The sequence below is a fragment of the Notothenia coriiceps genome, unplaced genomic scaffold (assembly GCF_000735185.1).
Source record: "Notothenia coriiceps isolate Sejong01 unplaced genomic scaffold, NC01 NC01_scaffold00023588, whole genome shotgun sequence".
NCBI classification, from domain to species: domain Eukaryota; kingdom Metazoa; phylum Chordata; class Actinopteri; order Perciformes; family Nototheniidae; genus Notothenia; species Notothenia coriiceps.
Genome location: NW_011356289.1, coordinates 1 through 16,699, shown reverse-complemented (window position 1 = coordinate 16,699; position 16,699 = coordinate 1). Strand labels below are relative to the sequence as shown.

Sequence of the window (16,699 nt, the reverse complement as noted above, 5' to 3'; positions counted from 1 at the left end):
TATTCTCTCTGGCTGTCCATATCATAATGTTCACATAGAAACTAGCTGTCAATAGGAATATCATTCAGAAGAATTATAATTTAATGCAAAAATCTGTCACAAAAAGAGGTTGCACATTTAAATTCAGGTGTTGTTATGACAACGTCAGTGGCCAAACAGCCACATTTACTGCTGCTAATACGTTCAAACATGCTGTTGACACGTAAAGCAGTGGCAACTATGCCACCCTTACAGCTGACTGTTTCTCAGAAATACTGTCACATAACATCCATATATTTCAGTGCTAGGTTGATGCTTAGCTAAGCTAGCTATGAAACACTTTAACTGACAGGACTCAGGATCAACTGTACTGTAAGGTAGCTTCTAGCTTCATGTCGAACAGTAAGTCAACATTTCCCTTAGAGCTTTCTTTGAAATCACCAGGTAACGCTAAAAAACATTACATTTAGATTGTATGACAAAGTGTTTATTTAATATATCTGGCTAGCTATAGCTACTTGCTAACGGTTTAGCTTACCCCCGCGAAGTAACGTCAACGTAGCTGTAATTTATGCTTTGCTTACATGTTCACATAACTTGGAAGTCTACTGACATGTACATACCTTGTTTACCTGGCTCAGGTGGTGGCTCTGGGGTTGTTGTGTGAGCCACCACCTGAGAATTGTCGTCTTTTTTAAGAAAAAAATGTCTTATGTCCATCTTCAAAAACTCTGAGTCCAAATGACAGTTTATTTTAAACATTGTCACAGCTCACATGATAGGTACCTGTCAGCCAATAAGACGGATGTTTATTTCCATTCAACTCTCTGGTTGGTCTGGTGTCTTGCCTCTGTTGCATTCACTGAACACGGGAAATTACAATCCTGCCGTCCTCTCTTGTGTCATGATGAGGTTCAGGTAAAGCACGGTTAATGTATTATATTATTGACTCAATAATATAATAGATGACTTTGAGAGTAGGCAATCTAGGCATATTAACACAATTAATTAAACATACTTATCACGGCGACGGTGTACTGAGATTAAAAAAAATTTTTTTGCTAGGGGGCCCCTCAGTGGCTGCGGGGCCCTAAGCGGCCGCTTATGTTGCTTAATGGGTCGGGCCGGCTCTGCATCATAGACATTGACATGTGGCCAAGAATCACAACCATATTGATGCTCTTCATAAATATGGTGTTGAAACAGCGAACGATCAACTTTACGGCAAAGGCAATATCACTTAAACCCAACTTTCCCTCAACTGAGTAAAAAAACATCATCGCTAATAGCTAATCCAATGGTGGTCTAAAGGAGTGGGAAAGTGAATGTTTCAGCTTGAGTTCCCCTTGAATACTTCTTTGGCTAATATTAAAAATACCTTTTTCTCATGATCGTAGCTCGGTTATAGTCATTATTTTATGAGATATTTTTCGGTAGTAAGATATAATTGAAAGGCTAAACATCCCATCTTTTCAACAGTACAGTATATACACAACTTAAAATGTGTTAAGGAAAACACTGAAAAGGTGGCAGAAGATGGCCCTGCCAAAGTCTCCAAGCTGCTCGGTGTGTCCACTCAGTAGCCAAAACAGTCCATTTCCAATCCATACCTGTGTGTACCAGAAGGCAAGAAAGCTTGAAAAAAAACAAGACAGCAGGCTGAAGAGAAGAGGGATGATGAAAATAATCTGACATGGAAATCATCCTCCTGGTTCGCATAAACAAATTGACCCACAAAACATACATATAGTTTTGTTAAAAAGTTTGTGTTTTAATTAGAAAGGCTCCTAATATTTATTTGATGTGTAGTGTCAAGTAATTTGCTATTTTAAAAAAATATAAATATAACAATTTATATTTTATATCTGAAGGGTGTTGGTTGAAGCAAAAAAGCATTGTTTGCCAAGGTCTTCTTTTATTTTACCAATGAATCATATACAAATATTTGTGATATAAAATGCATATAAAATGCCTACAAACCATTTAACCATTTTTAAATAATAGAATAACATTAGGCGTGCATTGTGTATATTGGAAATCTCCATGTGTCATTCCATTAAGGAAACTCTGGTTCACAATCCAAAAATATATAAAAAATGACCATCCCTCAAATAAACCCAGCCCAAAATGGCATCATGTTTTTTGATGAATGCTTTCAGATATTGTATCATACTATTGGCAGTGTGAAAAACATTCTCAAGATAAAATGGACCTTGATGCTCATCCATCATCTGTGATGACACTAAAGTATCTGCTCTGTTTGCTGACAATAGCTTGTTTTTCAAAAACAGCACACTTCTTTTTCGAGGACCCTCCTAAACGCCATTTTCCAACATTTTTCCATCCCCCCAAAAGCAATTCTAATGCATCAGAGGTGCAACACAGAATTGTATTTGCTCCTCACTCCTTGCATACATAAAAGACAAAAAAGTGTCAGGTGTACCCTTACTTGTCGTGTCCAATAATAATACAATTGCAAAAACAAATGATGACCTTTAGATGCTACATGTGGACTAGGCAACCTTCAAACAGGTTATACTTAAATTTGATTGGATAGGAGTTCTGAATAAGCTGACTGCTACCAATAGATGCAAAGCTTGGAATGGATTTTCTTTCTGTCAGCATTTCTGCAGGATGGCTAAGGAGATCCTCACCTTCCCTGCTCTTGTCTTCTTGGTCAACGCAATGAAAATGTCGCTTGAGTAGTCAGATCGGCTTGTGTTGGTGGAGGATGGTGGGGGAGGCTTGAAGGGGTGGGGGCTGAGAGGAAGTGATGAGTGGGTTGGTGAGGTAAAGAAAGAATGGAAGCGAGGGATGATGGAGAACATAGGGGGAGGGGGAAATTAGCAATTGAAGGAGGTATTTGTATGGGGGTTGGTGAGTGTGTGATGTGCTTGGATGTAAGTGCATGTATGTATCTGTGTGTGCGATGGGGGGATGGGTTGTGTGTACCAGGGGGTTGGGACGATCAGTAGAAGTGGTTAGTGGATGCGTGAGAGAGATAAATGGGCAGGGAGGCGTTATTGATGATAATTAATAGGAGATGAAGGCGTATTATGGCCAGTCGTTCTCCATTTAGAAATACTCTGAGATGGAGGTGTCAGCAGGGCTTTAGCCGGGCTTGTCTGTAGTCACGTGCTGCGAGAAGATGTTGAAAGACATGGAGATAGGGCAGTGTTTTCTGAAACAAATTAAGGAGTATGGCTCTGTTATTTTTACGTCTAGATGCAATAAACCAGACTAGGCTATATATCTTTGGACACACCCAGAACTAGCAAGGTTGTTGACGACAAAAAACAGTAATTCCTTGAGATCTCTACTGTAGAGTTCATTTTTGCCTTTAAAATTAAGGTATCCCAAGTCAGTCATCTAGAGAATGGTGGTTGTTCACCCTTTTCTTTCGTCTAATTCTTATTTCACAAAAATTCTTCACAGATTCTGTCCAGATTGTTTTGTCAGAACTCAAGGACCCAACAAAAAAAAACAATAACCAGCCATTTAGGAAGGTATTTGTATGAGATTCAGAAGGCTAGCCAAAAATGTCTTGACAGTCAGGCCAACAAAGTAATTGAGGGTCTAGGCTAAATCAGAATCTGGGAAATACTGGCTAAGGTCAAAGAACCAGTTAAAGATAGGTACTGGCAGGCAGAGATGGGGTTGTTACTAAAAAAAAGTAACATATTACATATTTACTTTAATTACTTCGTTACTCTCTATAAAGCAGTGGTTCTCAAACTTTTTCTGTCATTCCCCACTTTGAACAGGTGGGCCTTTTCAAGCCCCACCTGTTCCTCATCGCTCCAATAAAATGGTAGGCCAAGCTTAAAATTGTCAAATGTATCGTTCTAGAACAGGGGTCTCCAACCTTTTTTAGGATGAGAGCTACTTTCAAAAAAATAAAACAAGTCGTGCTACTTTTACTCCTCTTTTTTCGTTTTTTTGCAGCGTATATATTTAGCACATTTTAACATTATTATATGCTACCTTTAACCTTTGTGTGCTGTTTGGGTCTGTGGGACCCGTTTTCAGTGTTTATTAAAATAAAATGTATGCAGTTTAATTATTTTAACCTGCTTTATTTGGGGGTGGACCTCACCTCCTCTAGGGGGGTCCGGGGGCATGCACCCCCGGGAAGTTTTTTTTTTTATGTTGAAGTGAAATGCCTCAATCTGGTGCACTTTGAGCAAAAAATTGAAAGCTGCATACTTTTCAATAATCCAAAGGGAGCTGTATACTTTTCAATAATCCAAAAATCTTTAGAATATGATCAAAACCAATAACAAATAATTTAAACTTGTTTATTCTTATCTTATGTTACCTAGTTAATATTATTTCTTTTTATTTATGCATATTTTACTAATCACTCCCCTTTTAAACTTTTTTTTTTTTTTTTTACTGTCCTATAGCACACATTGGAATGATTTATTACTTTATTTTTTACACCTAGGCTATATTAAATAGATAAATGTGTGCTCTCTCTAGCTCTCTCGCTCTCTCTCTCTCCTGTCTCGCTCACTCACAGAGGCTGTGTGCTCCTCGTGGCGATGACGGCTTGCGTTAAAAAATTATAATAAACATAGGCCTATTTGTAAAGTGTAACACAAACGGGATTTCGAAAAGTGTCACGGTTAAACTCCTTGTGAAGTGGTGAGGTGCCGCTCCACATTCCTTTTCTTCCCGACTGCAACGCTGTAAATGATTTTGGTTTCAGTTGTGTGTGTGTGAGCAGGCTCGGATTGGCCATCGGGAGATTCGGGACTTTGCCCGGTGGGCCGCTGGCTCTGACATAGGTGGGCCATGGACTTTCACAGCGCCGCTGCGCCGGTACCGCACCCACCGCCACAAACACCCGCCGTTGCGAGGCTCCGCGGATCCGGCGCTGTGAAAGTCCCCTGCCGTTGCGAGTCTCCGGCTGTTACAGTCCACTAACGCCCGCGAGGACCCAGGTTCGATTCCGGCCTGAGGTAAAAAAATAAATTAAAAAATAAAAAACTCCCGTGCATCGCGTCCATTCGCGACCCACCTATCACATCTCTGCGCCACACCAGTGGCTATAAAGTAACTTGTTACTTTACTCGTTACTTTACTCGCAGGGCTGGCCCGCCCCTCCCTACAGGCAGATCACGCAGACGGATAAAGTTTCAAATGTCTTCTCTAAGACTCATCCAGATAGCTCCTGAATGTTTTCCTATCTGACCATGGCTGTCCTCTCTCTCCTGCTATCTGTATTTTGCGCAGTATATCTCTGAACGATGGGGATTCCACTGTGCAAATGGGCAACATTTCCTCTAATATTAAGGATACAAGCCTGTCCATCTCTGCTTTGGTTACCGGTCCTCCAAATTCTAATTGTTGTTGCTTCGGGGTCAGCGGCGGCGCACTCACAGCATCCTCACTCTGGGTTCGGAGGTCCTTAGCTATTAGCTTCACCTTAGCATGTGTTATTTGCAGGTGTTTGTTGAGGTTTGACGTGGTGTTTACAGCAGTGGATAACAGCTTCTGGCCTGGACACAGTTTGCACCTCACCGTCACATTCCTGTCTATTCTTCGGACAAACTCAAAATAATGGGCATACCTCCACCCCTCGAAAATTATCGCTGACTCAGCAATGTTTATGCAGCACTGCACGTAGAGATGTGGACGTGCAAGTCGCGCAGATTACCTACATATAAACCTGCGGCGGAAACCCCTCTCATCTTTCAGTGTGATTATGACTGATTTTAGTAAGTAACGAAGTAACGCGTGTCGGGGGAATGTTAGTAACTGTAGTGTGATTACTGAATTATAAAATTATCGCGTTACACTACTTCTTACCGACAAAAGTAATATTATTACAGTAACGCGTTACACCCAACTCTGGGTTCTGTCACAAGTTAGACACATATTATTGTTGTTTTTTGGTTTGGCACATCTTAACTCTCCTGTAATTTCAGATCCCGCCTTCCTCCAGGCTCTTGCAATNACCCGGAAGAATCAAATGGATGATGACGTCATGATGACGTTTCACCAACGAGGCGTTTTTGGGGAGGTATTTTCTGTTTTAGAGTTTTACTCGCTACAGCCTGTAGCGAGTAAAACTCTAAAACAGAAAATACCTCCCCAAAAACGCCTCGTTGGTGAAACGTCATCATGACGTCATCATCCATTTGATTCTTCCGGGTACGTGCTTACGAAAGCACGTACCCGGAACTAAATGGGCCAATCCGTGGAGCCGTTACGTTACGTCCGCGGAGCCGTTACGTTAAGCCCCCGCTGATTGGTCCAAATTGACCAAACCACACAGACACTCAGTGCAGACAGCCCTGCTGATTTCTGCTCCGTGCTGCAGGCTGATAACAGACAGTTGGGATCGCGCGAAATTCTCTCTGCAGACCCATTCTCACAGAGTTTATCAACCAATAAACCTTTTTCTTACTCAATATCAACCCGCACTTATTGTTTTTATTTCGGCTGTGACTTTGTGTGTGTTCAGGTTGAGTTTGGCTGTGTTTGGCTGTGTATCCCTAAACAAGGAAATCACGGAGGGGGGAGCTGCAGCGAGCTGTTTAGTGGAGAAAGTGAATACTTCTGAATACACATACTTTACAGAGATGCTGTATGCGAAACCAGGAATACTTCTGAATACACATACTTTACAGAGATGCTGTATGCGAAACCAATGTGAGTTTGGAAAATTGCACAGTATTTTTATATTTTAGTATACCTCAACAATGGAATTATGATCAGTGGAAATGGCCATGACACCTCTCCTTTAAGAAGATAATCAGTTGTTTTAACAGGTTTCAGTTTCAACGACTAGCGGCAGCCATGTTGCATGATGTTCTTTGGCCCTTTTGTCCTTTAGTCCCACAGATGTTGTCAGGTTGCGGTGGGAAAGTGATGTTAGCTTATAGCCATTATTGCTATTGGCAAAAAAGTTACCAGCATCAATGCAGTTGACTGAGACAATACATTTCCTGTTTATTTATTTGTGACAAACAGGAGAAGACCTTGATCCTTTAGGCTGGTACTGTATGTTGAATGAATTTGTCAGAAACACCTTATGCTTTACGTTTTATCCTGACTGTTTCACACTGTAGCCGACCTTGTTCAATGTGTTTTCCTGCCATGCTGGATTAAGATGAGTGAAGTACACATGCAAACATTCACTAACGTTTCTAAGCACGCAAGGCAGTATGCAAACACCTACAAGCACATACAACATGGTTAAAGCGCGACAGCTGTCAGGGACAAGAGTTTGCAGGTGGCAGTCCCCCTGTAGAGCTGACACACAGAAAAAGAAGATCACTTAGGAATTACACGTAGACACAGACTCCTGCATATGCATGTATGCTCACAGACTCCTCGATTCCCCGCTGGGTGGAAGAGCGCTCAAGCCTCTGTTAAAGCCCAGCTGTCAGATCCCCCCTCAGTCTTACCTAATGGATTCCATCATGGTGCACTTGCACTGTTTCTCCATCTCTCTTTCACCCACCTACACTCCGATACACTCCAAAAGCACTGTATGTATGCAAACACGGTTGCGAAAACACATGCCCACACACTTGGCGTAGCTTCAATGCAGGCAACGTAGCCTCCAGCATGCAAAGTCTTTGAGCTAAAGAGTTATATTAGCTTCTCCATTCTTTTTGCCTGTTTACATGTGAACCCTAATCTATTCACTGCAGTAGTACCAGCTAACAGCAAGCAGCGGGCAAAGGTTTGCCCTGGGGCAGCTTCTTTAGCGTTGCTTTGGTCCACACACACTAGCTCTCCTGTGCCAAGTTACTCTTTGTGTTTACATGGGAATTTCTACATGTGGGTTTGTACATGCTAAAGGTTATCTTTCTCTTAACGGCATCTATCGACATGTGTTTTTAGAACAAAACATATAACAGTTATATTTCGTTAAACACGTGCACAGGACGGGAAGTGTGGAAAACAAGCTAGCATATTAGCAGAATTAGAACAAAAAGCCACATTTCAAAAATGATGTTTGCCTCCTGACCATCACATTGAACATGAGTAAGCAGAAGGCTTATAGATGTAGCATTAGCATTGCTTTCAGTGTATACGAAGAACGCGTATCCGAATACAGAATCACATTGACTATCAACCCTCTAAAACTTGCTATCAGAAATTACAGGTCTGAAATTTGGAGATACAAACATTTGAGTTCATTTGACTCATTGCAAAACATGGACAGTGTATAAACCTTTACAAACAGTCCCCCTACACAAAAATGTATACATATGATATCATTTACATCCATTCAACTGGTTCTATTAACATTTTCTTTCAACAACTGTGGAAGCACGTTGTTTATTCAAATTGAACTGGTCTAGTCTTGAAGTAATTCACATTAAAGAGGAGGATGAACATCAAAGCATTACATCACCTGCTCTCTTTCATCTTTATTGGTTTTTGGGAAGCTAGTAAAAGGAGCTCAGTTCCAACTCTTCTTCGTACGAAAACAAATGTAATTTGCACACATTTTCATTAGGTGCAGCGAGACCATCACCACATTGGACTTGATTGAAAACGCTGCTTGGTTGATCCTTGTATTCCCAGACACACTTTATGTATGTACTCCAAGTGCCAGCGTGTCTTCTTTCTCCTCTACTGCAGCTGATACTCATGTGTATAGCTCAAGGCAATTAACCCTGCAGTGTGTAAATGGATTTACATTGATGTCAGACGCCTTTCCTTCCGCCAAGCAGGTGGCGTCTTCTATTCTCAACCTGTTCCTTTTCACTTATTCAGCTGCTTCTGGCTCTGATGGCCTCAGAGAGTTTCAAAAGAGCAACAATGACTGGAAGAGATTTTATAGTTGACATTTTAGAGAAATCCAACTATTAGCATTATGGTTGCATTTTTGCAACCATCTAGCCCGGTCTATGATCGCCTTTGCAGTTGAGGCACATTCAAATTGTATCCAAGTGTCACAGTTTCACCTTGAATTTTAAGATATTTGTTCCTTTTGAAAAATGGTAAATTGTGCAACAAAAATATAAGTAAAAAGTAAAAACTGCAGAGGGGCTGAAAACCTGCATGCACGACTAAAACCATGTATTGCCAACCCTCGTAATATGTTAACAAGCTCATTTTCTTGGTTGATATACTTTCTGACAAGGTCTCCCGGACCTTCTCTTCTGAGGCATCATAGGGTGTTTCTCCTGGGGAAACTGTTTTCTGTTTTCTTGCACACAGCAAAGGTCCCAGCTGCACCTGTCTCAGTCAGAGTCCACTTACCAGCATTCTTCCTATTAGAGTTCAACTAATGTATGGATTTCCACATGCTTTTTCACAGAACATGTACATTTTGAACTGTAAATGCTGCAGAGCTTTGCATTCTGTTGGGGATGCCTGTGCTACCCCAGTGGATCTACTTAGCTTACATACGTGAATAACCCCTGACATGCCACATGTCTCATGATGTATAATTCATAGCTGCGGGACCAACCTTTGATCTCTTGAGGACTGCAGATGGCATCAGGTCAAATTTGTGCACAAGGATCAGAAGATGAATTTTCCCCACGTTTAAGTAGCACCACTCTGATTCGGTCTCTGTGGATAACATACAAGAAAAAAGTCGATGCTGCAAGCTGGTTGGCTTTACACCACTTTACAGGGACAGGGAAAGAGAATGAGAAGAGATCTGGGAACCTACCAAGTGCTAATTGGCTAACTGACGGACTAATAGAGCATGAGAGATTTGATAGACACTGCTGAATCCCAAACTAGTGCTCATATCAAAATGATTGGGATGAATCCAGCTGTCCCTTCTTGCTCTAATCTGCTGTCTTATTGCCATCATTGACTCTACAATTCCTGGCAAGAAAATACAATGTTTTTGGTTCTATACATCATACATTGTTTGCACTATTCCTTTCAAGTATTCTGGCTTTGTCACAGAGCTTATATATCCCCACTGTTTGAAGATATCTTACATTATTAGCCATGCTGCGAGGTGAGGATCTATGTATGGCAATGTTACGCATTCAGTCCAGCCCTTTGGTCTCAACTGTAACAGTTTAAGTCAAATACTATTTGGTGAACTGGCATGACTTTTTGAATATACATAGATGGTCTGAGGATTGTGGATGAACCTTAATGACTTTGGTGCAAGGACGGCGCTACACCGGGGCTAACGGCCCCTACACACGGCGGCGTGCGTTGCCGCTTGGCGGTGGGCGTGTCTTGAGCTTGGGGAGTTTATGCGAGCAACGCGACCAACAACCAATCACATGAATCTCTCCTGTCAATTGCATAGGTTTTACATGTCACACTTTATATGATGAACATTTATGACATTAATGTCTATAGTGCTATTNAAAGTATTGAGATGAACTTTTGTTATTGACCAAATACTTATTTTCCAACATAATTTGCAAATAAAGTCTTTAAAAATACAAACAATGTGATTTTCTTGGATTTTTTTCTTTCATTTTGTTCTCTCATAGTTGAGGTATACCGAGGATGGAAATTACAGGCCTCTCTCATCTTTTTAAGTGGGAGAACTTCCACACTTGGTGTCTGATTAAATACTTTTTTGCCCCACTGGATATAAACTCCCCAAACAGGCGAAAACCTACCAGTTTCACCCACTGTCTCTGCCACCTCCCTCCATGCCTGGCTCCTCCGGTTTGTATCCCGGTAGGTGAACAGGAACTGATCATAAAAAGCACCGGGTGATTCCCTACCGCTATGATTATTTTCTCCTAAATATTTTGGCATATGAGGAAATTAACTGCGGTCTGGCTCTCCCAGCATACACGCAGTTTGATTGGCTAGTGCTTGTACTGGCAGATTTGCATAAACGGGATTTGATTGGCTGACGCCTCCATCGAGGCGGCAAAAGTAGAACATTGCTCTACTTTTGCAGCGAGCACCGCGAGAGAAGCTACGCTTTGCTCCCACAATGCAGTTCGGCAAATCGTGACGTCACCCCATTCAAAGTGAATGGGCAGAAGCGTTGAAGCGGCAACGCACGCCGCCGTGTGTAGGGGCTGTAACTTGGACTAAAGCCCCGTCACAAATACGGGTTGCCCCGGTTCAGCCCCGTCAGGTGTCAAAAAGTGACATACTGTAGGCTAATGCAACAGCTATCAATGTGTTTTTTTTATTCTCTGAACAATAAAATAACAAAAGGAAAATAAAAGTACCATCTATGTTGTTTCCATATTGGCCTACCTCTCAAAAGTTAATGAAAATTATAGTCGGAACAACTCCTCAATCCACTAATACACAAATATCGAATTTTTCCGAGAAACACTTGAAATTACTCACATAATGTCGTACCACCGTTGTAAGATATGCATCTATGCCCATTGCCAGCATACAGCGCAAAGTTTGCACTGAACCACAACAACAGACGCATCGTCGTTTTTTAAAACAACACTGGTGAGTCACTGATTTATGTAATATAAATATTTCATGTGAAATTAAGTGGTTGGGCAATTTTGAATAGTGCGCCCGTCGAAGCCTCGTTCCGAATGTTCTACTGTGAATCAGGACACTATCCCTCACCGATGTTGGTAGTTCGTCATCAACAATAATCTTTTAAATCAATGTTAAGTTGTGAGTGACCATTATAGACCTATAGTCTGCTCAACTCCAAACAGTTGATGTGTTGTTTCTTTGTGTATTATGATGCTGAAATGTTTGTTTTTCTAAACTTTATTTCAGTCAGACAACTCACGTGTTTCTCTTTGACATGTTTATTAGAAGCAGAGTATAGTTTGAGTTTGGCGTCTGGCTCGGGCCTCATCACTCCACAGATGTGCATAGAACATTGGGTGATGATTAAGTAACTATCCCCCGAGCCTACAGGTGGAGGCTGGGGTGGTGGGGGGGCAGGCGAGCAGCAGCAGTGTGGAAGCAGCAGCGTTAGCGAGGCAGAGGCAGGAAGACCTGGCAGCTTAAATAGAGCGGCATGTTTAGAAGAATGTGTTTGGTTGGTTGTAAGAGGGACGAGGCGTGTTGCGTGTAAATGTATAATTGGTGCTCGAGTTGACTGCCTGAACTAGCTCGCAGGCTTCACCCCATTTATTAAATGGCTATAACTGAATCATTTTGCATCTCTTTTGGTGGATCATGCTAAATGTTTGTTTGTTACATTTGTTGAATATTCTATGGCAAAACTCAGTTAAAACTGCATATAATTGTAATATACTTTGTGCTAGATCGGATTATATGGAAAACAACGAGAACTTCCTTATAAAGAAACTGAAGTCCTGAAACTCGACTATTTTCTTAGCACCCCCACTTATTGGTCTAGTTAGCCCCGCCTTAGCGCTGTCACAAGCCTAACAAGATGATCAGTTCCTGCGTTTCCATGGAAAACTTATAGTAAAACTATTGGATAAATTGACATTACTTTTTTTTATAGACAAACGTGGTCCCCAGAGGATGAATCCTAATGACTTTGAAGAGCCTTTAGCATTGTCTGCAGGTAAATATTTCAATTTTTCAAACACTTTATACTTAGTGTTAATTAGCAAATGTAACTCTCTTTCAATGTGTGCATGTTGTTAGCCTGTAGGCATTAGCATTTAGCATATCAAACACAATTGTTATAATTGTGGTTTGATATCTGGAACAGCAGGAAATACTAACAAGTTTGGGCGGTGTTTAAATAATCAAAGAAGCACATTGTACATCACAAAAACATGTATTGGATGAATACAATCAATACAATTAATAAAAAGTAGGGGTTAATATCCTGTTCAAGATGAACAATCACCACACGTCCACAAAGTAATTTTGTATGGCTACATTTAAACAAATCTCTTAAAGAAGCTGCTTTGAAACTAAATGCTTCTGCTATGTGGAACTTCATAAAGTCTGCATTTATTCTTTCAAAAACACATTCAAGCATTCATTCATTCATTCAATGATTGTATCATCAGACTGTTTTTTCTCTCAAACAAACACACACAGGGTTAAGCACACACATTCTGCACACCCCACACAATGACTGAGGCCATATAAGGAAGTCATCCTTGATTCTGAAATAAGAATGGAAAGGTATTCTGACTCCAACAGCAGTGTTGAATAACTCAACTTAATTCAACCCATTAATTAATTCAAGGTAGAGTTTATTCACAAAATGACTTTAAAATGTATCCAGTCATTCACTCTGTTTATTCACTAAATGGCTGTGAATTACAACTATTTATATAGCAACTCCATCAGTTAACTTACATAAAAAAGGTTGCAAAGCAATGTTTCTTTGGCGAGTGGCATAACACTATGTATCAGCATGTTGCCTTTGAGTCCTATTTTGTGTACAGCCGGATACGAGACTGTAAAGCTGTGTTTACATGTTCACAATGACAATTGAACATGCTGACGGCAGGTGTGGAGTCTAATTTTGGTGAGGGATTCTTATTATTACATGATATGCTTATTGTGCTCATGAGATTGCTATGACTATAAAATAAATAGACACAATCACTAATCCCAGGTTCTGATGGGTTAGATACCAACGAAGGGAATAGTCAGAAGAAAGTTTTCAGCTTGCAATACTAATGTAGCAAGGTCAGGTGAAGACACTGGAAGAGTACAAAAAGTTATTCATAAACAGGACATCACTCCGGCCTTGAGCTTTGGGTGAGCTCCGCTCCCAAACATAGCTAGGAAGCAGCCTTATGAAGATTCCGCTTTTTCTTTAATGACGTATGATGGTGCCAGAGTAGGGAGGGACTTCCATAGGCCGGCCGAATGCTGATTGGAGGATCGTGTTGCCAAGAGACTTTTTTCAAAGTCTGTGCCCCTACCAAAGAGAACCAAGTCCAAACCATGGTATCTCTTCAGCTAGTCTTGACCAATCATAAATGTACGGGCAACGCCCTGTGTGATACAAATGTATGCACGCACGAGGTTCGTGGCTCTTTCCGGAAATAGTGGTTACAGATTACAGCTTTGCTGCCTATAATTTCTATGACGTGACGGAGTCCTTGGCCAAGTGAATATATATATATATATATATATATTTAGCTCTCTCATAATAAATAGTTAAACTTAGATGTTGTCTATCTTTCCTGGAATTTTGAACACAACACAGGTAATGTTAACATTATTATCCATCTTACTTAAGGATGTTAGCAGTTACTCATCAAAAAAGGCAAACTCAGGCTCATTAACTCTTCAGGAAACCGTCATAATGGTGCTTTAGGAAATGCAGAGATTAAGATCAACCCCTAACCCTAACCCTAGGGACCATGACTATCTGTACCAAATGTTATGGCAATCCATCCAGTAATGTTAAGATTTGTCGATCATGACCAGAGTGGTAGACTCACAGACAGACAGCCGACCAACAATGGCATTAGCATCGCTAAAGAGTACGTGACCCAGTAGCTATCCCACTGTCTCATCAAAGAGAACAATGCTTCTTCTGTCCTGTTTCTTCTTAGTCATTAATATTACATGTGTTTGTTTGTCTGCATAACTAGGGACATTTGGTCGAAGGGTGGAACATGGGCCAAGTAAAAAACAGTTCAAAGTCCAAATCACGGGGCTGATGCACACACTATTTTCTCTTTCATTCAATTTCAAATAGTGCATTGTGGTCAAGATCTGAACTAGTAATGCTCAGAATCTATTATTTCTTTATGAGCTCTTGAGTGGTTTTCGATTAAAGTGATTGAAGATAAATGAGCATATTAATATGTATTGCCCCATATGGATGCATGTAGTAAATATGATGCAAGATAAAGTCAGTCAATATGACTTAAAATGTACTTACCCTGCGTTTGTAATGAATCGGTCAAGATTTGGACCATAACTGAACAAAACAATGTATATAGTTTTTCTCCAGCTTTACCAAAAATGCCAAACTAAAAGTCTGTAAAGTAACAGGAAACTGTAATGCTTGCCGATTTGTCTTGCTTCTTTATTGCTGCTAGGATTAAAGATACAACCATGTTTGCATTCTGTCAGACTGTATCGTATATCAAGTGGCACACTTGAGACATGAATCTATGTAAAGAGCATACACAGTTTCTCATGTGTGAACCATAGACTGTATATATATGGACGTAGGGTCCGTGATGTCACCCATAGGATTCTGCAGAGTTGCAGAGAAGCCCTTAGTAGGCGGAGTCGGCCACCAACGGCTCGACAGTGACGTCAGAGTTCAACTCCCGCCTGCTCCAAATAAGGGCAAAGAGGCGGTACCTCCTGCCACCGAGCTGGAAGTTCCAGAGCTAGCTGAAGCTACCAAGCTAAGCTAACATGCTCTCCATCTGCACACTGCCGTCGCATTTTACGTTTCCAAGGTAAGCGGACATGAAACTCTTCAGCAAATCTATAAATAATAATCTAAGTTATTGAGTTTTTAGCATAATACTTCAGAATCCTAAAATCCCTTAACGTTTGTATGCAATTGTGCTAAATTCAACACTGGAATCAAGCACATTTATTATTTCAAGTTATTTATATTTTGATATCACTTAATTATACATTTAATACATTTGAGTCAAGCTAAGGTACATGTGATGGTAGCTAGTTAGTGCTCTTACCTGTGAGGCCTCCTCCAAACAGCATAATAACCAGACTGTATCATTAAAACTAAGTACCAGTTCCAGATCCTTGACTTTAGACAAACAATTCAAAAGACAACATGTATTTAAAGACCAATCTTTATTTGAATGTGCCTCTTAACCTGATATATTAGTTATACAGTAATAGTATTGACAATCAAAAAAAACTGAGCAACTCAACTCTCAACTTTATGTTTCTTATTGTCTAAAGCACATATTCAGTGTGGACGGATTGAGACAGCGTGGTGTCCAGAAAGCTGCAGAGACTTCAGGGAGAAACCTCCGTGTGATGGACGTCCTGTCTGTTGGTTTGGAGTGGACTGAGGGTCTTTCCTCTGCGAGGGGGACCAGGCCTGATGGAGGAGCCCATGCTGGGCAAAGCTGATACCAACTGCACAGGCCTAGTCTGTCACTTTATTTGACTAAATGTGTACTTATACATTTAATAGGTTTACACCTTCTGTCCATATGTACTTTTTATTTACTGTAAAACATTTGATTAACTTTTGGTTCACATTTCAATAAATTGTATTTGTATTTGCACTCCTTTTGTCCATTATTCTTACTGAAAATGTTAGATTACACATTCACAACTGACTGAAGATTGGCCGTATTTATTTGTGACGTTGCAAACTCTGCGGGGCAAATAGAAATAATCAGCTGATGGAGTGTAGATGTGGAAATAGGTGAATTCGATCAGCTGACTGTTTTTACAATAAAAGTAGTTTCTTAGTGTACTGGTCTTAAAATCTCATAACATCAGCTTTTAATTTTCCTCTTGGATGTTCTTCTTGACCCTCAGAGAAGGAGAACATGTCGTGTCTTTCAGGCATGTCCTTTCCTAACAAAAATTACAGGAAACATAAAACATATTATTGCAGAACAAGTGTGTTATTTATGAAAGCGGTGTGTTTGTGTGTTTAGGGGCTGTAGATATAATTATTTTGTAATTGTAATGTTTTTTTTTTATTTCAACAGTGAGCTACAAAGACAATCAGATTATGAATGAAAAGTATGAAGTTCATCAACATTGAAATATATGTTATTTTCAAAATAATATTTAACTGTTATCAAAACGTAGTGCAACTGTAGAAGCTTGCTCTGTTGTCTCACTGAAAGAATAACTTTTACCACGTTTTTTACAGACAATATTGAGAGATAAATAGTAGCAGTTCTCACTATGTGTTAAATAT

At 40.3% G+C, this 16,699-nt stretch overlaps 1 long non-coding RNA gene across 1 annotated transcript; it reads right to left on the bottom strand.

Annotated features, from left to right (window-relative positions):
* Positions 1-576: 576 nt before the first annotated feature.
* On the bottom strand, positions 577-13,626 carry LOC104954667 (uncharacterized). The gene is made up of 4 exons (XR_799360.1): positions 13,333-13,626; positions 7,848-7,855; positions 3,716-3,720; positions 577-587 (listed from the first exon to the last, which is right to left on the bottom strand). It is a non-coding gene; the product is annotated as an uncharacterized lncRNA (long non-coding RNA).
* Between the last annotated feature and the right edge of the window lie 3,073 nt (positions 13,627-16,699).